Raw genomic sequence first — 23768 nt, forward strand, 5'->3', positions numbered from 1 at the left:
TTAACAATTACCTAAACAACAGACAACAGTTTGTGAGATGGCAGACCAATCTATCCAGCTACTGGTTAATAAAACAGGGTCCCCCAAGGATCCATTCTTGGACCTTTGCTTTTTAATGTATTTATAAATAATCTACACATGGCCTCCATTCAGAGATCACTCATCCAATACGCTGATGATTCTGCCATCATATCCTCATCTAGCAATTTCCAAGACCTTCTAAAAATAACATAAAATGCATTTTGATCAATGGAAGCATGGATAAATGAAGTAAAATTACTTTTAAATCCCCAAAAATCAAAGTTAGTCTTCTCATCCAAGCCACATCTACAAGATTTAAAAATTTTCTCCCAAAACAAGACTGAAATAGAAGTACTGAATACTGAAAAATTACTAGGTGTTACTATAGATCATAAACTGTCCTTTGAACAACATATACTTAATACAATAAAATAAAATCACACTTTAAACTAGGCAAACTTTACAGACCTAAATTTTATATAGATAATCCCACAAGAACAAAACTGGCAAGCACTCTCCTACTCCCTTCCCTCCTATATGGCTCCCCCATTTTTACAAACCTTCACACATCTATAACTAATAAATTACAATCATGCTTTTATAAAATTGCTAAATTTGCCTGTGGCGTACCAAACCGCACACACCATTGCCAAGCCATTGAGTTCTGCTTTTACCTTCAGTACACCCAACTCACTATTGCTTACAAACTAATATACTACCCATAAAACTGCCCAACACTTTCAGATATCTTACAAACCTATGCCCCCTCCAGGAATTTATGGTATTCTAACACAAACATCTTGTACACGTGTCCAAACCCAACAAGAGATCAGGACAAAGTTTATATTCCTATGCCATAGCAAAATTATGGAATGACCTAGCCTCCCCTATTGCACTACTTAATTCCATAAAAAAACTTTAAATATATTCTAAATCACTTTCTTGAAAAACAAACTTGCCTTTGTGCCCAAACCCAAAGACCACCATAGATCTAATCATGGGGCCCTACAAGAACAATTACCATGCACATTGTCTTCATCAATACCATTATGTGCAGAAGTGAGTAGTCATGCGTTTTATTTAACCAATGCATTTCATCCTTCTAATATATAAATATATATATATATATATATATATATGTATATATATATATATATATATATATATATATATATACACACACACATATATATATATATATATATATATATATATATATATATATATATACACACATATATATATATATATACACGTATATATATATATATATGTATACGTATGTATATATATATATATATATATATATATATATATATACATACGCATGTGTATGTGTGTGTGTTTGTTACTGTCATGAAACTAACCTTCGCGAGCAGGTGCCTGTTCATACTGCACACATGGGTAACAGCCAGTGTTCACACAACTTCAAATGATTCAAGTGCCATTGTCATCTGTCTCATAAAGTAAAGATTGATGGCACCCCATACTTTATAGCTATGGGCAATTGCATTCTGCAATGCCTTGGATTTTGCATTTTCTGACATATCACTGAGCCTCTTCTTGCATTGTGTTAATGTGCAGTTCCTTCCACTAACAGCATTTAAATCCATAGCTGCTCGGTTCCATGCCTTTGCCATCTCAGCTTGTTTAGGTCCACCTTTTCTAAAAAGGCACTTGTGATGTGTCTTAAGGGCTACCATAAAGATACGATTCTCCTCATGGATAAAGTTGTCCTTTTTCTGTTATGATTCTTATTGCTGAATGATCCATTTATCTAAAACAAAATCCCAAAGTCATATTCTGAATCTTTTGAGTACAGCAATGAAAGCCTGCCTGCTTTCATCACAAATAAATCAAAGACTTGAATACAAAAACATGTATGGTGATACAGCACTAATATATATATATATATATATATATATATATATATATATATATATATATATATATATGTATATAGCTAGATAGATAGATATGGTGCAAGGTCAAATTCAGTACTAAGTAATATTAACCTGTACAGCATTATTAACAATTTTAAGGGAGCACTGTAAGCACTTACTGTCAAGTGTCACGCATTTTTGTGTTATGACATTTCTAATTTCCTGTTATCCTTCCCTTTCTTCCTCTATTCTGTATTTGTACCACTTCTCATTTATGATTGACAGAAATCTCAAAGTAAAGCAGCATGTATACTTACACAAACATGCACTGGAGAAAATGCAGGACATTATTTCAAATATTTATTTGGTACTTACGTATTATCGCAATCAGATTTTCGAGATTGCGAAATTCGCATACTGGAATAAAAACAAGTGCAAAAAACAATGTACTGTGTTATTTTACATCCTTACTAATAAAGAATAGCCTTAGATTACATTCAGGAAGAAAAACAATTATACAAATCTTCCTGTTTTGCGTGCATTATATACGCACGCTTCAATTCTCGCATACTGTTAAAAGTTGTTCTGCACCTTTTCTTTATGAAAGAAAACACATGGGGCAGGATTCACAAAGCCTCCGTGTAAGAGTTATAACTCTTACACAGAGGCTGCAGTTAAACAGAGTGATGTCAGCATGCTCTGCATATTCATGAGAGCATGCTGAATCACACCTAAGTCTAACACGGTCCATGTAAGACAGTAGGGGGCGTGTCCGTAGGCCAAGCCCTGCAAGCGGACACGCCCCCAGAAGAGTAAAAGTGCCCAAAGTAAAAACACCATGAAAGAGTCCATGGAAATGTGAATAAACACAACACAACACATGCCCCCACAGACTATGAACAGAAAATATATAAATAAACATGGTATATATTTTTTTTAAATTGTAAAAATGTTTAACCGTGTGTGCGCTTGTTTGCGCAGGCATGCCCGTAGAGCAGCTACAGTTAGCAGTCAGTGGGAAAGCATATAAGAACTAAATATGCAAAGTAAGCCAAGAAGCAATAGCGTAGCGGTAGAGATGTTGGCTGAAGAGCAGGCATTCATGGTTCGAGCCCCCACAACACCAATTTTTATTTTTAGCAAAATAAGCACGAAACAAGTCCCTGACAAATATGTACACATAAAATCACATGTTATGTAAAATGTAATGAAATAGCCCATTTATATAAAAAAATATAAAAAATTATAAAAAATGCCAGATATGCCCATAGTTGAGCTACAGTTTAACAGGGTGAGTGCATCTGCCCGTACGTGAGCAGTGGTTTAACTGGTGCAAAATGAGTGCCCGTAGCTGAGCAGTGGTTTAACACACTGAATCTAAGTGCCCCTAGCTGAGCTGAGCGTAATATGAGTGCCGATAGCCAAATGAGGCTTAAACCAGCGTACCCCATTTGCACGGAGCTGCGCACCGCGCAGACAAGCTAACCGACCGGCAACGTTGAGCAAGGCGTATCAAAACTGCCTTTACACAGACACATCCCTAAGCATGTCTAGACAGTCATAAAAAATAAAAAGAAGTAGCCAGGTTCGAACCCAGGATACTATACACCATAGTCAAGGTACCAAACCACTAAGCCATGACAGCAGTACCTATAAATGCAATAATAGCTAATATATAGGAATGAATACAAACTGGAGCATGACAATGCAGGTTTACTGAAGTTGATACAATTCCAAAATGGCCAATCACAGATATGTGCGGGAAAAACGGACTATATAAGCCCCATAGGTGGGAAGACACAGCATAAACGATTGTAGAACTGAACTGCAGGCAGAATGACAGGAGTAGGAGAGGGTAGTTGCTTTCGAACACAGAGGTGGGGCGTTGAGGAGTCCAGGTACATGGTCTGGCTCCTAGTCCACAATCATGAGGCCCAACTCATGCAGGGCCAGGTCCTCTGGGGAGCATACAGGGCTGAGGCGTGGGACCGGTTGGCGCATGATCTCACCAGTGCCACAGGGATTCCAAGGACTGGTGAGCAGGTCCATCACCACCATGCGGACCTGAAGAGACGCAAGCAGGACCAACTGAACCTTTGGATCCAGGAGGCCCGGCAAATGCCCAATGCCCCACTACTGAGTAAGTTACATTTAATTATGTATGTAAGAAATTAAACTAGCTGATATTATGGAGATGTGTATTCAAATATTACTTCATTTATATTACAGCTGCAGGTGTCCGTTCTGCGAACCGCAGAGCCTATGGCGATAGGCTGGTGCGGTTGCACCACCAGGCAGGTCAGTAATCCACTACCAGTAACTGTAAAGAAATATAAAAGTATGACAGTCAGCAAAAGAGTTCAGTGTAGTCACTAAGGAATAAAATGTGCAAGTAACAGTGTGAAAGTGTCTGCAAGTATTGCTTGATTACAAAAGTGTGTTGCAGCCTGTAAGCCAAACAGAAAAATGAAAATGTCTGACATAAATTCTGAAATAAAAATGCCCCACCTGTAAGAAAATAGTACACAACCTGCAGCAGGCTGAAAAGTATAGCTGCAGAAGATGCTGAAATAACATGTGTGAAATATATCCCTGTTGAAATACTGAAACATGACAGAAGTGAGACTGCTGGAAAGGATTGTAATAACTACAGGTAAAACATGTCAATAAAGCCTAGAAGTAAGTATCATCCTGAATAGTAAAATGAAAACAAGTGAGAGAGTGTGAGAAAGTGTCATGAATCCAGCAATACAGTAGTAATAATCCCTGAATAAAGTATACTGCAGTCAAGACAGAATGAAATGCATGTGAGAATCAAAACCAAACAGCGAAATCTGTTCAAAGTGTTGCTGCATCTGGAATGTGTATCCCAAAATCTGGATATGTTGCTCTCAGTCTGCAATATGCAGATAGTATAATTGTCTGATATACCAAACATCCACACTTGTCTACAGCTATATAAAGCAAATGTAGCAGGATGATGTAGCTGAACAAAGCTAGATATGAATGTGTATGAAGAACAATAAAATGTATATTGATGTTGCAGTAACAGTCCTATCACCAAGTTGAAATAGTTATCATATAGGAAACTGTACTTAGAACATTAGTGTGTATATATCTGTAGCTATTAGAAATGTACAGCATATGTATTGGTATTTGAAGGTGTTAATATTATTTTCTTCACCCCACCCTATAACCACATATAACCCATTCCACGTGAAAATGGTATGTGCAATCACAATTAACACCCCTGGACGTTTGTCCTGTTGGGTCATATATATTTGAATGTCCGTTGATGCATCTGCCCTGTTCATACATCCAAACCTGATGGCCTGACGCCATCAATTAACCCTGCATGTTGTTGGACTGTGTATTGCTGTTCAAATTATGCATGTGTTATGCACGCTGTTCAATGGTGTGAATATCTGGGTGTTTGATTAGTGGGAATACTAATGCATGCTGTTACAACTAATTGTGAATGGTATTATATGTCACTAACCCAAATTGTCATGACATAATGCAAAACATAGGACGACAGGGAAGGCGGGTTCCAGCAGACCCACCTCTCCCACCTCAGCTGGTGAGTGCACCTGGCACTAGTGCCAAGTCTGGACCCTCCTCCAGTGGCCCTGTGCCACCTGCAGGTGGAAGCGCTGCAGGGAATGGGGCTCGCCCCCCCTCTGCAAGTGTGGCCGGAGGAGAACCACCACTCACCCTCCATAGCGTCCGGACTGTGGTGCGTAAGGAGATTCGTGACTCTGTTCTCGAGCCCCTACGCCAGCTTGAGGCACGGGTGGCACAACTTAAGGGCATGCCTGTTGCCCGGCCTACACAGCCCCCAGCACAGCCCCATCCTGGGCAGTGAAGGAACAGTGGCAACTGCCTATGGGTGGGGATATCAGTTCCACTGTTGCCATCTGTGGGCTCATGTGCTCTGGATATCCAAACCTCCGTCCCCGTCAATTGTGTAACCCCCCCACACGTGTCATACACCGCCCCTGTATGTGTCTTGTTTGTCTTGTCTGTTTACCTACCCAACCTACCTCCCCAGCTGTACCGACTTCCTTCACCTGACATACCACTCTCACCTGAAAAAAAAAAGGGCACTCTGTACCCTCAAAAAAATTACGCCCCATACATAGCTGCCCATTCCGCACATATGTCTACCAGACATGGAAACTATCAATTACAATTGGCTGTACAACAAGTATTACTGTTGTCCTTACACCTCTCTCAGGGGTGGAAGGTATCAAATGTCACACCAAATTACAAACATATGCACAGCTGTTGCTGATGAAGGAATGGGCAGCTATGGGCCTTACCTATATCCCTCCTGCAAAACCCAAGCTTGTTTCCCTACTGTCTTACCCTCTTTGTGACCCCTTTTTCACCACTTTCCTGTCTCCCCATTTTCATTTCTTTCAAAGAAATTAGCGCGGGTGTGCGCAAGAGTAAGCACATTTAAGCGGTTGTAAGCGGGTGTGCGTGGAGCTAAACGCCAGTGCGCATGCGTGATCTCTGCGCAAACCAGCGCTAACCCGGTTACACCTGCTTAAAAGTGCCTTAGACACTTTGATTGACAGGTCCTGTAGTCAGTTCAGAAGCGAAATAAAATCCCACTGGCAGTCCCGAACCCAGGACTTTGGAAACAGTAGTCTGCATGACTTACCACTAAGCCATGACTCTTATACAAGAACACTGTGCTAAAATAAATATATCATGTAATAGTAGGAATGAATGTAAAGGGAATATAGGATGTGTAGTACACAAAGCATGTCATTTAGAATTACTGTCAAAACTAGTGGATTTCCATAATAGTAGTGTGTGAACAGAAACAGCTATGCTAGTTGGTAGCTAGTATGTGATAATGTCACTGTAGCACCTTGCAAGCCACACACATACTCACAGCAGGATAATCACTGCCCATACCCCACAACCTCTTACAGGAACACATCCGGACCAAGTAATAAAATATGTGGAGCAAAGGCCCAAAACCAGGGACACATTACAAATAATGTTACAACAAACGCAGACAGTTCAGAGAGTAACAGGGTCTGCATTTTGTGGAATGTTTGGAAGGGTATGAAGTCTGAAACTTAAATATTTGTCACTATATTCTGACTTGAGCCCAGAGTGATTTGCTAGAAAAAGCTGTGCATGAGATATTGACCAAAATATGAGGCAGAAATGTGGACAACCTGCAAATATTTGTACACATGAGAGGTCTGACACCACCATATTTGAATAGTTAAGAGCCTAGACATAGCAACAGTGAATGACTTACAGGGATGCCCCACAGACTCCATGTGAAATGTACAAACAGTAGGCAGAAAGGTGTAACAACACATGCAATGGCAACTATGGAGTCCTGAAAGTATTTACCACTTGCATGGCAGAATAAGTGTAGTAATACATATGCTCATGCTAACCCACAGTCACAACTGCAGCATACCAGACAATTTAATGGGTGTACCCCACTGATATGTACCATTCCATAAGGCAGATAACAGATGAACCTGAGAGTCTCTGGGGCCTGCTCAGCAGCATACTCAAATACCCTAATAGATGTCAAGGCCCACACCATGGCCAGACCACACTGCATGCTGTAACACCCTAGCAGATATAGCAAGCATTTCAAGGTGTGAATGTACATGGAAAATAGGAAAGCTACAGCAGCACACTACAGTCAGGACACCTAGCAGGCATACAAGTAGTGACTGTAAAGGGCAAATATTGAAGCCTTAGCAACAAAGTGCAAGCAAAAGTGAAAGGAAAGCACACACACACACACACATTAACAGTAGTAGTAGTTGTAGGTGTCAGTGTACATACACAGTTAGTACAGGAAACTGGAGAAATGAATGGAGGAATGTTAATCTACAACACAGCTGGAAATATGAGAGAGATACCAACCTTTGCACTCACAGAACATTGCCCACAGCATGCCAGCATGGTGCCTGCCTTTAAAATCTGAAAGGGCTACGCCTATCTCACATACCTTTTAATAGCACTCTTCTGAAATCACAGTGAGAACTGCAATCAGTACACAACTGGCTGCATGCAATTAGCAAATGCTGGCTAACAACTGGTGCAGAGGCCATCACATGGGCATATGCAGATACCTACAAAAGTATGCTGTACTCCCAGTCCACACATGCAATACTTTCATTGCACTCTGAGGAGGACGTGAGAGACAGACAGACAGACAGAGAGAGAGAGAGACAGAGATAGAGAAAAGTGAAATTAAGCAGACACAAACAAAACTGTTCAGCAACAGCCACCTGAAAGCTGACAACTGGGAAGTGGAGCAGCAGGACAGAAAATCAGATGGCAACACAAGCAGCTGTGACAAACACAGGTAATGTAAAGTAATACTATAAAGGTCTACATACTGTGAACCCTCCATATGTGTCATTGGTCTGTATCCATATGTATATGAAGATGTGTAAAGGGCAGGGGACATACAGCAACTATCAGTGAAGGCTGTACATACATTTGTATGTGAGAGCATCTATGTGCACATATCAGTGTAGGTTGACTGTAGGTTGTAGTGCAATGTACAAAGTAGGTTTCACAGTTATGTATGTTTAGCAGTATGTTAGTGTGTGTATACAGTATGGTAGACAAACATGTTGATATGCCTGTCTATCATATGGATACGCATGTATGTCAAAATATGTATGTATATATATATATATATATATATATATATATATATATATATATATATATATATATAATATGCATATATGTATACATACATAGAGAGAGATGTAGGAATACATAGACAGATGTAGATAGATAGAATATGTACAAACATATATATGTAATGCACACATACAGATATAGATATATGTAGATACATATACATAGACTGATCTGACTATCTACAGGTATGACTGCATATGATGACCTCAACACACCCTGTCCCACCCCCTCTGTCATTCTCACCCCCTCTGTGTCCCCCCCTCTCCATATCTATAGCAATATTTGCACATCAATATGTATATGTGTATATGTATACAGACATATATATATATATATATATATATATATATATATATATATATATATACATATAGATATATCTATATACATATATATATATATATATATATATATATATATATAGAGAGAGAGAGAGAGAGAGAGATGTATATAAATTCTGAGTGAGGCACATGTGTACAGATGTATTGCAACAGGTGCCTGGTGACAAAGGCATGGAGTGAACACTAGTGTCAAAACCGGAGTACCATACCCCATTTCAAATCACCTACACCAGTAACCACCAGATATGTGATTGGCTGCCCACCACTGCATGTGTCAGGGGTGAATAGGGTCAAACATGTGTACAATAGTGGCCCCAATGATATTCACAGTGGCACACTATTCCTGGAATACCTGCACATGGTATGTGTCAGCAGACATGGTGTGTCAGCTATGTACATGTAGGTTGGTGTACCCCTCCACACCACATAATGGATGCCATGGTATGGACCTCACATGACAGCTACAGATATGGAGAAGGACACAGTGACATGTACAACACTGTGACAATGCATTCAAACACATTACCAATGCACAGTGACTGACAACACCGCAGAGTACACATATACTACCCACATAGAGGTTACCACTCCTGGATTTACATACGTAAGTCACACCCATGACAGATGTCCAACAACCATAGTAACACCTCACACCATCCACAACCTAAATGATTGCTGTGTGTCGTCCATGCCACTGCAATAGAGAGCACATGTGGAGGTAAAAGTTCCTACCCACAGATAAGGCATACCCTGCAATAAACCACACAGTGTTAAGAAGCAAGACTCCCCATGAGTACATGTCACACATACCCCTGCTGAATGTTAGTCAGATAGGTAATATGCCATATGAGTCACCCTGTGTAACTGTGTGACAGCAGCAGGTACCATCACACCACATGTGTCACAATGGTCAGGGTAGCAGAACAGTATGCTGCTGTAGTCTCAGGGGCAATAGCATATTGTATAGTATTGTATTGTAATGTAATGTATTGTGTTGTAATGTATTGGTATGTTGAGGTGCCTCCTTCGTGGAGTGGAACCACTGCTGCTGCGCCAGTGTACAGGTACATATCCTGTAGTCAGGCTAGTGTTACATAGCACTTCTATATGTGTGTTTAGCTCCTGTCAGAGTTTATGTAGCATGCAATTGGGGATACCATCAGGTCCCAGTCATGTTGTGTATTCTGCTTTCATGAGGGCAGCTCTCACCTGGACATCTGTGATGACAGGGAGGTTACAGTCAGCTGGGATAACTATGTCTTATTTTGGGGGAGAGGGCAGGGTGACACCTGCACTGAACCTGTCTGCCACAATGTTGTCAATATCTGTGGTGTCAGTGAAATATTTGTTGTTGTGTACTAACTATGAGCATAGAGGATGGATTCTGACCAGGTTGCTAACATAACTGAAGAAGGGCTTCTGGTTATCTGTAGTGTCCCTCTTGATTTCCCTCTCAAAGTTGCCCATGGATGTTTGTATGATGGAAAATAGATCTTTACTAGTGCTGCTCAGACATGCCCTCCCTTTATGGAATTATGCTCTGTCTTGCAGTAGCTTCCATCTTCTGTAATACAATCTGTCTATGGCTGGGGTCCACCAGACAGGATGCTGTCCCTTTGTGGAGAGTGTCTTGGTCATATATGGGATTGCATGATCCATGCATTCTCGGAGGTGTCTGTAGAAAGCATTTTTGTAGGGGTCAGCATTGTGGGTTGTATCTGCCACTGGCCCAGTGGGCTAAAAGGATACCATGTCACTGTTAAAAAAGTGTAAAGTTTGCATCTGCAATGTTATTCACTATAGTCGTTTGTGCTGGTGGTGGAGGTAGGATATGTATATCCAGGGCAATTAGTGTGTGGTCAGCTCACAGTAGTTGATGATGTAGGCCATACAGTACCTAGATACAACCCCCCAGAGTGAGGAGGTGCTCTTGACCTGAATCAGTGTTCTGACTGCTGGGTTTGGTAGTATGTCATATGGAGTGTGCCAGGTACTGTTGCACAGTTGCTGGCTGAGCACTGATACCTGGCCATTTACATGTGTATCCACCAATAGACAGACAGATGCTATATATGTGAGATATGTTGTATCATAACAGTTGAGTAGCATGTGTAGTATGTGTGCCAAATTCTGCTGAAATATATTGCTGATATCAGGTTATTTTCTTTTTCAGGTACATGGCTCACCCACGGAATCCCACTTACTCCACAGCTGAGGATGAGGAGATACACCAGAGCCTGGTGCAGGATTATGCAATGCTCTTTTCCCGCACCAGCCAGAATCAGCAGGAGAGGGCTGCACTGTGGCAAGACCTGGTCCGTCGGGTAAATGACATAGGCACGCATAATAGGACATATGAGCAGGTACAACATCACTGCACCTGCAGTGATTTAATCAGAAATGTCCATCAGCATGCATCAGATATCCACAGGCAACAGGTCGCCACATGTGGTGGGGTGGCTACACATCCCCCACTCACCAGACTGGAGGGACTACTCATGAGTGTAGTGGCTCCAGTCCGCCAGCAACAACAACAGCAGCAGACATGCATTATGATGGAGGCTGGAGCAACGCAGCAGCAAGACAGTGAACGTGCAAGTAATATGCCATATGTATAGTTGACTGTTGTGTACACTGGTAGTTAATGCATGTGTGAGGTGTGTCCTTGGTTTGTAGCTGTCACCATAGTATTTAATGTGCAAGTGTGATATCCTCAATATTAGCAGCTGACCTGTGAAAGGCGACTGTTGTACTACTGACCTGTATCATACTCAGTAACAATGGCACAGTTGTGCCCACTGACATTAGTTTCTTCACGTCTGCAGGTCCCTCCGGTGTAACAGCAATGCAGCCTATCCATGCTGGTGAGTGTGTATTAACAATACCTGTAATAGTCTTGATAGTAATAATAATATTAGGCTCACTTAGTAGTGCTCTTTGTATGCATGTAGGTGTGTCTGTGTCTGTGTGTTGATATCACGCATACTGAGTACTGTACAATTGTGTGAAACTGTGTGCATGTGTATGTGTGCATGTGTGCACCTGTGCACCTGTGCATGTGTGCATGTGTGCACCTGTGCATGTGTGCATGTGCACATGTGTGCACCTGTGCATGTGTGCATGTGTGCACCTGTGCATGTGTGCACCTGTGCATGTGTGCATGTGTGCATGTGCGCATGTGTGCACCTGTGCATGTGTGCATGTGTGCACCTGTGCATGTGTGCATGTGTGCATGTGCGCATGTGTGCATGTGCGCATGTGTGCATGTGTGCATGTGTGCATGTGTGCACCTGTGCATGTGTGCATGTGCGCATGTGTGCATGTGTACATGTGTGCATGTGTGCATGTGTGCATGTGTGCATCACTGGTAATGTGTAGACATTGTAAACTGTATTTCCTGTTTCCCTCCCACAGGTTCTGGTGCTGCTCTGGTGTCATGTAGCATGGAACCTGAATCAGGTGCCATGGGTACTGATAATGATAACATCTGTGTAATGGCACAGAAAGGTATGCCAGGGTCCGCCATTGGTCAGCCGATTGACAGTACACAGTTGTCGACCCCATCAATGCGCACAGTTATCCTGCCAATACACCCTTTGTCACCAATGTCCCTAGGTGATGGACAGCATACAGTGGGCATTGACCAGGGTAATGTGGTATCTGTGGCACATGCCTCCCCACACAGCAGCCATGGGCATGACCCAGAGATGGTACCACACAGACATATGTCCAGGGGTTCTCATGGGAGCATCCGTGGGCATACTGCCCCTGTTAGACGTGCCCACAGAGGTCTTACAACCTCAGCTATGTTTCGGGCTGTCATGCAGGCACAGTCACGTATGGAATGGTACACCAGACAGGGTCTGATGGAGCTGACAGCATGTCGCACAGCCATGACTGACAGTATGCATGACATTGCGGCTGCCATCCGTGATTTCACCGATGTCATAGACAGACGTTGTGGGGGCATATTAGACCGGTTCCACAACTACATGTCCATGAGCTAGGGCGATGGTGGACGGTTGAGGTGTCGATGTGGCCGTATGCCAGCAACAGCAGCTGGCAGTCGTCATGGATGACAACAGGGTCGCGGCCGCCCCCGTAGTGCCAGCAGCAGCTGCTGGGTCTGTGCTGTCATCAGACCGCCCCAGGAGACCACGTGCATGTGGCTCTGGCCAGGCCCGACAGGGATCTGTGTCCAGTCAATGAACACCTGCTTCTGATGACAGTACCCAGTCTGGATTGGTACTGGATATGGTCCGTAGCACCCCTGCAAGGCACAGGTACCATGTTCGTGGCCAGAGACACTGATCTGTATGACCTGGCAGGTACAGTCTGTGGCTGTCCACAAACACCAGTATATGGCAGCCATGAGGTGGAACTGTGTGCATCCATACACACATGTGAATTGACAACACCTTGGGCTACCGCATACGTGCACACACTGCATCAACATTGCCCCACCTTCTACTGCTGTCCCTCACCAACACACATACATATACATGTCAATCGGTGGTATCGGTGGCTGACTCAGGCATACCAAGTTCACACCCTGTGCATATGATGAAACTCTGCCACCTCCTGCAATCTGTAACAACTGTGCAGGTACAGGTTAACATGTTGCTGATGCACAGGGTGACCACATAAATGTGTACTAATAGTATCATGTTGTTAACAGTACTGTGTGATGAAATAATTGTGGGTATATCACAGCATGCCTGATGCAGTAAGGGTGTGATTGTCATGTACTATTGTCTACACCCATGGTAAGTACCATAGTGTATCATCTGCACATTTTGGCATACTGGTGGTAATGATGTCAACAGAAGGCTACATACATAGTTAGCACAGGGGATAAGGTAATGAATGTAGTAATACGCAATGATGGACATGTAAACTGCAAGTAGCATGTTGCCCACACTGGATTCTGCAATGCGGATGTTTGAGGATGTTGATATGTGTGCAGTACTACACGACTGGTACAGGACACACAGGAGCACCCTAGCACTGCAAGCTCACATCTCATACCATGCTAGACAGCCCCAACACACAAAACTAACTGTCACAGGAGGGAGAGTCCCCATATATGTTAGGGATACTGTGGTGGCAGGCCAGGTAGCATACATCCTACTAAGTATGGAACCACTGAGTGAAGGCTCAGCGTCTGTTATTTGACATGTGTATTACTGCAGGTATGAGCACATGGGTTTCCATCCAGTTATTGTACATCCTGACAGTACATGGTCTTTACACTTGTGTGCGCTGAGACTGGACCCTAGCCATCTGACCCGTGTATTTCCATGTACATGTGCATAGTGCCTGCATATTTGCAGTGTTACCTACTGGAAGTGGTACAGCTTGTTTGTTGTACAATGGACTATATGCAGCCCTGTTTACTGTAGCTTTGTTTGCATGCATGTTTGCTTGCAATTATCCTGGAATACTGATCCCACCGGCAATGCATAGTTATAGAGCTTCTGTGGACTCCTAGTGCCATCTGCATAGCTTACTATATGTATGTCCATGTCTCACTTGACAGAATGTCACTGTTTGTCCTGTTCACATGTACATTGCCTGTGACACAGTGCATATGACTTACCTGGCATGTGTCCACGTGAGCAGTTATATATGCTACTGCTAACTAATCACAGGCACTATACCTTCACATATTCATCTTCTGTTGAACCACCTGCTTCGCTAGGGACGGCCTGCACCTGTCACCCCTGGGCTTTCAGATATTGGCAAAGGCTCTTGCTACCCCATAGTGCCTATGTTAGGCAAGGCTCAAATGACAAACCCACCTTCATAGGTATCACAAGGGATAAGAAACTAAGAGTAATGCTACCCAACACCAGAAGTCTAAACCTCAAGATGCATGCACCCGAAACTCTCCTTGGCATGGAGAACATTGATATCTGTGCAGTAACAGATGTCTGGTTCAGGGCTACTGAGAGCACACCAGCACTACCAGGTTTAACCTCATACCATGCTTTTCAGCCCCAAAACTTGGAACGAACCACAAATGGAGGGGGAGTATTGATATTCATCAAAGATACCCACACCTCCAGGTTGGTGGCAAAACACCAAGCATCAGAGACTATCCATGTGCAATTAACAATGGGTGAAACTGCTTTCCAGGTTATAGCCTGCTACAGACCACCCTCCCAAACCCAAGAACTGCACTTGGCCGTCCTGTGAACAGTGGAAATATGAAGGTCTCTCCAAACACCATTATATTGGGCGACGTCAACTACCCAAACATGGACTGGGAGCATGACTCTAGCTCCAACACCCTAGGCCAAAGATTCCTAGAATATATGAGCTCAAATGCTATGGAACAACTTGTTACCACTCCCACAAGAAGGGGAAACATACTGGACCTGATCATCACCAACATGGGGACTCTATGCTCCAGACCAGAAGTGTATCCCTCACTGGTAAGATTGGACCATAAACTAATCTCACTGGATATTCACATCCCGACCCCACCCCCTGCCCAGAACACCACAGTGAACAACTTCTCTAAAGCAAATTCAAACTCCTCAAAACTGAGGTGGAAACCTTGAAAGCCCCCGGGCCTGGGGAAACTACAGACCAGACCGCAGATTCCTCTATAAACGCATTCTATGGACACCTTCAGGAATGCATGGATCATGTGATCCCGAATAAAACCAAGACCCAATCCTCCAAAGGCAGACGTCCTGTCTGGTGGACCCCATCCATAAACAAACTACACAATAGAAGGAGGAAGCTACTAAATGATACAGCAAATTCACAAATAGGGAAGGCATCACTGATCAGTATTAGCAAATAACTACAGGCACTCATAAGATTGTCTAAAGCCAGCTTCGAGAGAAATTGCACAGGACACTAAGGATAATCACAAGGCTTTCTTTAGTTATGTTAGGAACCTGGGTGGTAATTCCCAGATATGCTCAGAGGTAGTCCAAAATGTCAATAGAAACACCAAACCTACAGACATTGCCAACATTCTAGCTGACAGGTTCAGTGCAAACTTTTCACCCCCCTCCACACTGAAAGGGCAAATATGTATCCCAGAAGAGTGCTGCCCCCCTGACATCTCAGATGTTCAGGTAAGAGCCGTCCTCTCCAAAGCAATACACACTGCATCAATGGGATGAGACAGTGTCCCGGGCTGTGTCCTACATGACCACCAAGAAGTGCTACTACCAAACATAAACCTACTGTTCAATCCCAGCCTTACTACAGGATATGTGTCCAAAGTGTGGCCTATAGCAACAGTGGTCCCTCTACAGAAAGGTGGTGCCTCAACAGATCCTGGACACTATCACCCCATAAGCCACACTAGCTTGGTCTGCAGAGCTATGGAAAGGATCATCATGGACCACATAAATATAGATATTGCGGACCTACAGACACTGGTTCATACCCAGTTTGGCTTTGTTAAGGGCAGATCCTGCCTCTCAAACCTGGTTGATTTATTTGAAACAGTCACCCATTGACGAGGGGAAGGTGGTTCACACAGCCTACCTGGACCTCGCAAAAGCCTTCAAAACAATACCCCACTCGGGCATTCTAGAGAAGCTCACCAGCTTAAATATAAGCCCCTATGTCACTAGATGGATTGCACACTGGCTCAAGGACAGAACCCACATGGTTAGAATTGCTGGAGCCATGCCAGACTCCAAACCAGTTACGAGTTGTGTCCCATAAGGCTCAGTCATGGGACCTCTCTTGTTTGGTATATATTTATCGGAGGTACAGGCCAACACAGAAGGACTGTGGCTGACCAAATATGCAGATGACTGCAAACTGGCCGCCATAATCGACTCTCCAGCCGACACAAGCATCTTCCAAAGGGGCATCATAGAAACAGACAACTTGTGCCAGAGCCATGGCCTCCAGCTGAATGCAAAAGTGTGTATAGTCATCCCCTTTGGCAAAAACAAAGTGCCCACAAAGTACCACATAGGTGGTACTCCATTACGTATAGAAGAAGTAATTAGGGACCTGGGGACCCAAGTTGATAACAATCTCTCATTTGACTGGGACATGGCCAAAGTGGTTAGAAAGACGTGGCCAAAGTGGTTAGAAAGACATTATATATAGCCCACCCCATCATGAAGGGATTCACATCTACATCAGGGGAGGACATCATGCCTCTTTACTCATCCCTCATCAGGCCCATAATTGAGTACAATCCCCCTGTCAGGATGTACCTTACCAGACACCTGCAGCAAATGGAAAGACCCCACAAGTACCTCAACAAGAGGATCAAAGGGCTCAAACAGATGCCATATGCTGACCGATTAAATAAACCCCAGCTCTACTCAGTGGCATACCGCCTGTTCAGAGGCGATCTGTGCCTAATGTATAACACCATGTCGAACCCAGAATTAATGGGCATGCTGCACCAGAGAATATCCAAATCCCATCGGGATACACGCTTGAGAGACCTGAGCCTCAGCACTGAAATAAATAGGACATGCTGGAGGGACAGATTCATAACCCAGAGGCTCACTTCACTCTGGAATAAAATCCCAGTCCAGGTTAGGCAGAGTCCCTCATTGACTCTCTTCAAGAGGAATCTTGATGAGTGGATGGGACATTGTAGGTTTACCCTGGTATCACTTCTGTGTCACTGTTAGACAGAGGCACAGTATACTAACCTCGGAAAAGGGCATGGCAAGATATATTTACAATGGATAGCGACAGCCAAACACATTCTGGCTAGGTTCTTAAATGCCCTAGGGCAGATTCCCTAGTATGATGCTATGAACCTATGAACCTATGTACCTTGTTCCCCATTGGCCCTATGTGCTGTTAATCACCATGGCAATCACAATACTATGGTAGCATGTTCAAAGGTCAGTTGTCAGTCACCTCTATGCTACAGTTGTGGAATATGTGGGTCATGTGGCACAGCTGCCACATGTACACAGTCAACCCTTTCCCCTACACATGGACGTACAACACATGTATGAGATGGAACCACATAGCCAAACTGGGGTCTAAGCACTCTGAACCCAGTACTGGCATAACCTGTCAGGTGGCATGCAATACTACAGTGGCTACAATACCAGTCTGATGTAGACCTACACTGACAGCAATACAAGTACGTGAACACACTGGGCCATTCGTGGAGCCTTAGAATAGCATCCTGCCTGAGCAGCACACACCTCTGCAGCTGGCACACAGGCATACGTTATGCCTGAACACATCACACATAACACATAGCACACAAATCCTGTGTGCCAGTCACAGCCTGTACAGCTAGACAACACACCTGCCTCAGTTGTGTTAGCTACCTTTATTGTCCGGTACAGTATGGTCATGCTCACCAGGCTGGACAAGGTGAAGGTCACAGTGATATGCCTGTGGGGCACTATGGTCCACCACATAACACAAGCATACAGGTCAGTCAGAGGCATGGACACATATGACTCAGTCATTGTCCATGCCACATACCTTCTCCTGCTGTACTTGTAGGGTGCTGACATCATCAGTGTTTAGAAAGGGGAATGTGCATCCTGTAGTCTGTTCTCCTAGTTGCCAAAAGGGTAATTTCTTTTACACACACTAACCCACCTCCGCCAAACACGTGCACTTACCATTTGCAGGATTCATGCTCCTATCTAATTATGTTAGGGCACTTGAGATGGATGCATTAGCAAAGTGCACTATTTGCATTACTGGGAGGTTTTCCTTCTCCTGCTGTACTTATAGGGTGCTGACATCATCAGTGTTTAGAAAGGGGAATGTGCATCCTGTAGTCTGTTCTCCTAGTTGCCAAAAGGGGACATTTCTCTCACACACACTTACCCCCCTCTGCCAAACACACACACTTGCCATTTGCAGGATTCATACCCCCATCTAATTATGTTATGACATTTGAGACGGACACATTAGCAAAGTGCGCTATTTGCATTACTGAGAGGTTTCCCTTCTCCTGCTGTACTTATAGGGTGCTGATGTCATCGGTGTTTAGAAAGGGGAATTTTCATCCTGTAGTCTGTTCTCCTAGTTGCCAAAAGGGACATTTCCCTCACCCCTCTCAGCCAAACACACACATTTGCAGGCTTCAAACTCCTACCTAACTATGTTATGACACTTGAGACAGACACATTAGCAGAGTGCGCTATTTGCATTACTGCGAGGTTTCCCTTCTCCTGCTGTACTTATAGGGTGCTGACATCATCAGTGTTTAGAAAGGGGAATGTGCATCCTGTAGTCTGTTCCCCTAGTTGCCAAAAGGGACATTTCCCTCACACACACTAACTCCCCTCAGCCAAAAACACACACGTGCTATTTGCAGGATTCAAACCCCTACCTAACTATGTTATGACACTCGAGACAAACGCATTAGCGAAGCACCCTATTCACTTTACTGGGAGGTTTACCTTCTCCTGCTGTACTTATAGGGTGCTGATATCATCAGTGTTTAGAAAGGGGAATGTCCATCCTGTAGTCTGTACTCCTAGTTGCCAAAAGGGGCAGTTCCCTCACACACACACTAACTGCCCTCCGCCAAACACACCCACTTGTCATTTGCAGGATTCAAACCCCTACCTAACTATGTTATGACATTTGAGATGGATGCATTAGCGGAGCGTGCTATTTTCATTACTGGAAGGTTTCCCTTCTCCTGCTATACTTATAGGGTGCTGACATCATCAGTGTTTAGAAAGGGGAATGTGCATCTTGTAGTCTGTTCTCCTAGTTGCCAAAAGGGACATTTCCCTAACACACCATTGCACACACACTAACCCCCCTCAGCCAAACACACAGACTTGCTATTCGTAGGATTCAAACCCCTACCTAACTATGGTTACAACACTGGCGACGGACACATTAGCAGAACGTGCTATTCGCATTACCTGGAGGCTTCTTTTCTCCTGCTATACTTATAGGGTGCTGACATCATCAGTGTTTAGAAAGGGGAATGTGCATCCTGTAGTCTGTTCTCCTAATTGCCAAAAGGGACATTTCCCTCACATACACTAACCCCCCTCAACCAAACACACACACTTGCAGAATTCAAACCCCAATCTAACTATGTTATGACACTTGAGACGGATGCATTAGCAGAGCACGCTATTCACATTACGGGGAGATTTCTCTTCTCCTGCTATACTTATAGGGTGCTGACATCATCAGTGTTTAGAAAGGGGAATGTGCATCCTGTAGTGTGTTTTCCCAGTTGCCAAAAGGGACATTTCTCTCCCACAGAATTGCACACACACCAACCCCACTCACACGCAGTGAGCATTTACAGAATTCAAACCCCTACCTAACTATGTTATGACACTTGAGACGGACGCATTAGCGGAGTGCGCTATTTGCATTACTGGGAGGTTTTTCTTCTCCTGCTGTACTTATAGGGTGCTGACATCATCGGTGTTTAGAAAGGGGAATGTGCATCCTGTGGGGAGGCAAACGCCAAGCACACTCTGGCTAAGCTGTCAATCCCTGGGGCAAACAGCCTAGTGTTGACCTCTACACCCATATGTTTAATTGTCAAATGCACATTATTTGTTGCTGATAGACTGTTTGCACGTCTTTATTGCCATAGCATTCCCTGTTTGTATGAACAACTTATGTATCTGTGGAAGATGTTTGCATATGGGAGGGATCCCCTATATCACGTATGTCTCTGTAGTCATTTAACTGTGTGCACTGGGCAGATTGCTGTAATGTGGTTGGTTCTTGGAATAACACGTAAAAATACCAGATATGTGTGGCCAACTGCTAAACTGAGATTTGGCCTAAGTGTGTGAGCATGCCCAGTTCAGCCTTCCCATGGCATGTTGTCTGACATATGTCTCATTTATCGAAGTGTGTGAGCATGCCCAGTGTGAGCATTCCATATGTTGAACTCTGCAGCCCACCACATTTGTGGATGAGTGTGAACTTCAACAAATGTCTCCCGTTTATGGTTGTGTGTTGTGTGTCATGTTGTGTAGTCACTGTGCAACTGCTTTGTGTGTGAACACAACAGGATTATACTGTGCCTGCAGGGTTTGCATGGGATACTTTGCATACAGTTGTCAACATCCTTTCACACTGACCTAACACTGTAGTACCGTATAGTGTACTGGTTCAGTACTTTGAGTGTGGTGGACAGTATCCTGGGCTTTAGTCCTATCACTGCTTTACATTTCCATAGTGAGCACAACAGCCTGGTTAGGGTCCAGTTGTGCACATCTGACCATGTTGCATTATGTTCAGATATGAACTACTTAAACCAGGCTTGTCCAACATTGGTAGTGTATTCCACAACATGGGTGTACATTTGCAAACACTAGCGATGTGCCCTAGGCCATTTCTAATGCTAGTCGGAGAGTGTGTTTGTCCTTCGACACACATTGTAAGTGGAGTATGCCATGACATATGTCATGGTTAGTATACTGTGCTTCTGTCTACCTGTGACATGACAGTGATACCCAGGATAAAGCTACCATCTCCCATCCACTCATCAAGATTCCTCTTGAGGAGAATCGATAAGTGACTCTATGGGTAGCCTGTACTGGGAGTTTACTCATGGGTGGGGGTGGCTTCTGTGTTATGGATCATGCAGTACAGCTTGTCCTATGTAAGTCAGTGCTGGGGTTCAGGTCTCTCATTTGCATAGCTCACTGCCATTCAGATTGTACAAGGTGCAGCATGTTTATTGATACCAGCTTGGACATGGCTTTATACATCAGGCACAGCTTGCCTCTGGGTGGGCAGTATGTTAGTGTGTGTAGCTGCAGTTTGTTTAATCAGGCAACACATGGCATCTGTGCAAGTTCTTTGATACTCCTGGTGAGGTACTGTTGGGGACTTTACAGTTGATGGAGGTGTCTGCTGAGGTACATCCCACAGGGGCTATTGTAGTCAATTGTAACGCTGATGAAGGATGACTGCAGAGCCACAATGACCTCCCCTTATCTAGATCTGACAACCTTCATGATTAGGTGGGTATATGGTATGTTTCTGTAAACAGTACAGCACATGTTTGTCCAATGCAGGATATCTATCACCTTGTGTCCCCAGGTCTCTCATTACATGTTAAGTACGTAATGGGTTAACACCTATGTGGTAATTGGTGGGCACTTACTGTATATCCACGGGGGTTGACTATACACTTTTCTGCAATTAGCTTGCTGACATGGCTATGACACCAGTTGTCTGTTTCTATGTGGACCTTTTGTGGGATGCTTGTGTCAGCTGGTGGATCATATATGGTGAGCAGTTTGTAGTCCTTTGCAAACATGTTCAGACACAGTCCTTCCATGTTGGCCTGTACCTATGGGACATATATACCAGACAAGGGAGATCCCAGGACCAAGCCTTGTGGGATGCCAGTTATATCTGGTTTGTAGTCTGACATGGGTGCAGCATGTCTGACCATGTCTGTTCTGTCCTTGGTCTGGTTTGCAACCCCTCTACTGACATAGGGGTTTATATTTAAGCTGGTGAGCATATCTATAATGAACACGTAGGGTATTGTATAGAAGCCTTTGCAAGGTCCAGCTACGCTGTGTGGACCACATTGCCCTCATCAATGACCTTAATGACTGTTTCAATTGAGTCAAACATGTTTAGGGGCAAGATCTGCACTTAAGAAAGCCACACTGGGTAGAGTCCAGTGTCAGTAGGTCCCCAATATCTTTATGTCTGCGGTACATGCTGATCCTTTCCATAGCTGTGCAGATCGAGCTTCTCAGGATTCTGGGGTGGTAGTTTTCAGTATCCATTCAGGCAACACCTTTGTTGAGAAGGACCACTGTTGTTGTACACTGATCTTTGGGTACATATCCTGTGGTAAGGCTGACATTGAGCAGTAGTGTGATTTGGCATTCCATTTGTCTTGGAGTCCATGTTGGACTCAGCCCAGGACACCATCTCATACCATTGCTGCTGTGTGTTTTGCTTTGTAGATGCTGGCTGTTACCTCAGCATCTGCAATGTCAGGGGGCCAGCAGTCTGCTGGGATGGATATTTTGCATTCTGGGGGGGAGGTTGCACTGCACCTGTCAGGATGTATGTTGGCAATATGTGTATGTGTTTGGTATGTTGTTTGTGATATTTGTGTGATTCAGAGCATATCTGTGAATGCCCAACACGGTTCCTACCATCAGTTGTGAAAGCCTTGGGATTATCCTTAGTGTCCTGTACAATTTGTATCTTCATAGGTTCATAGGTTCATACTAGGCTATCCACCCTAGGGCATTTGTTAGCCTAGCCAGAGTGTGTGTGGCTTTTGCCACTCCTTGCTATGTGAATATTATGGCCATGATTTGCTTTGCTTTGCCTCTGTCTGGACATGACACAGTGAAGACCCCCAGTGTAACTCTATGATCATCCATCCACTTGGCAAGATTCCTGTTGAATAGTGTCAGTGAGGGGCTCTGCCTAACATGGAGTGGGATTCTGGTCCAGGGTGTGGGGAGCCTCTGGATTATGTATCTGTCCCTCCAGCACATCCTATTTCATTATTTGTTGAGGTTGACATCTCTCACTCTCACAGCTCCGATGGCTTTGAGTTTTCTGGGGTGGATCATGTCCATTACTCCTGTGTTGGGCATGGTCTTGTACAACAGGCATGCAATGCCTCTGTGTAGGCAGTATGTGACTGCATTCAGCTGGGGTGTTTACAGCCAGGCAGCATATGACATATATTTGAGACCCTTTATCCTCTTGGTGAGATACCTTTGAGGTCTTTCTAACTGCTGCAGGTGTCAGGTAAGGTACATCCCATATGAGGCATTGTACTAGATTATGGGTGTGATAAGAGAACAGTATAGGGGCACAATGACCTCTGTTGACGTAGATGTGAATCCTTTCATGA

Source organism: Protopterus annectens, chromosome 4.part0 (assembly GCF_019279795.1).
Source record: "Protopterus annectens isolate FY-2018-M chromosome 4.part0, PAN1.0, whole genome shotgun sequence".
NCBI classification, from domain to species: Eukaryota; Metazoa; Chordata; order Ceratodontiformes; family Protopteridae; genus Protopterus; species Protopterus annectens.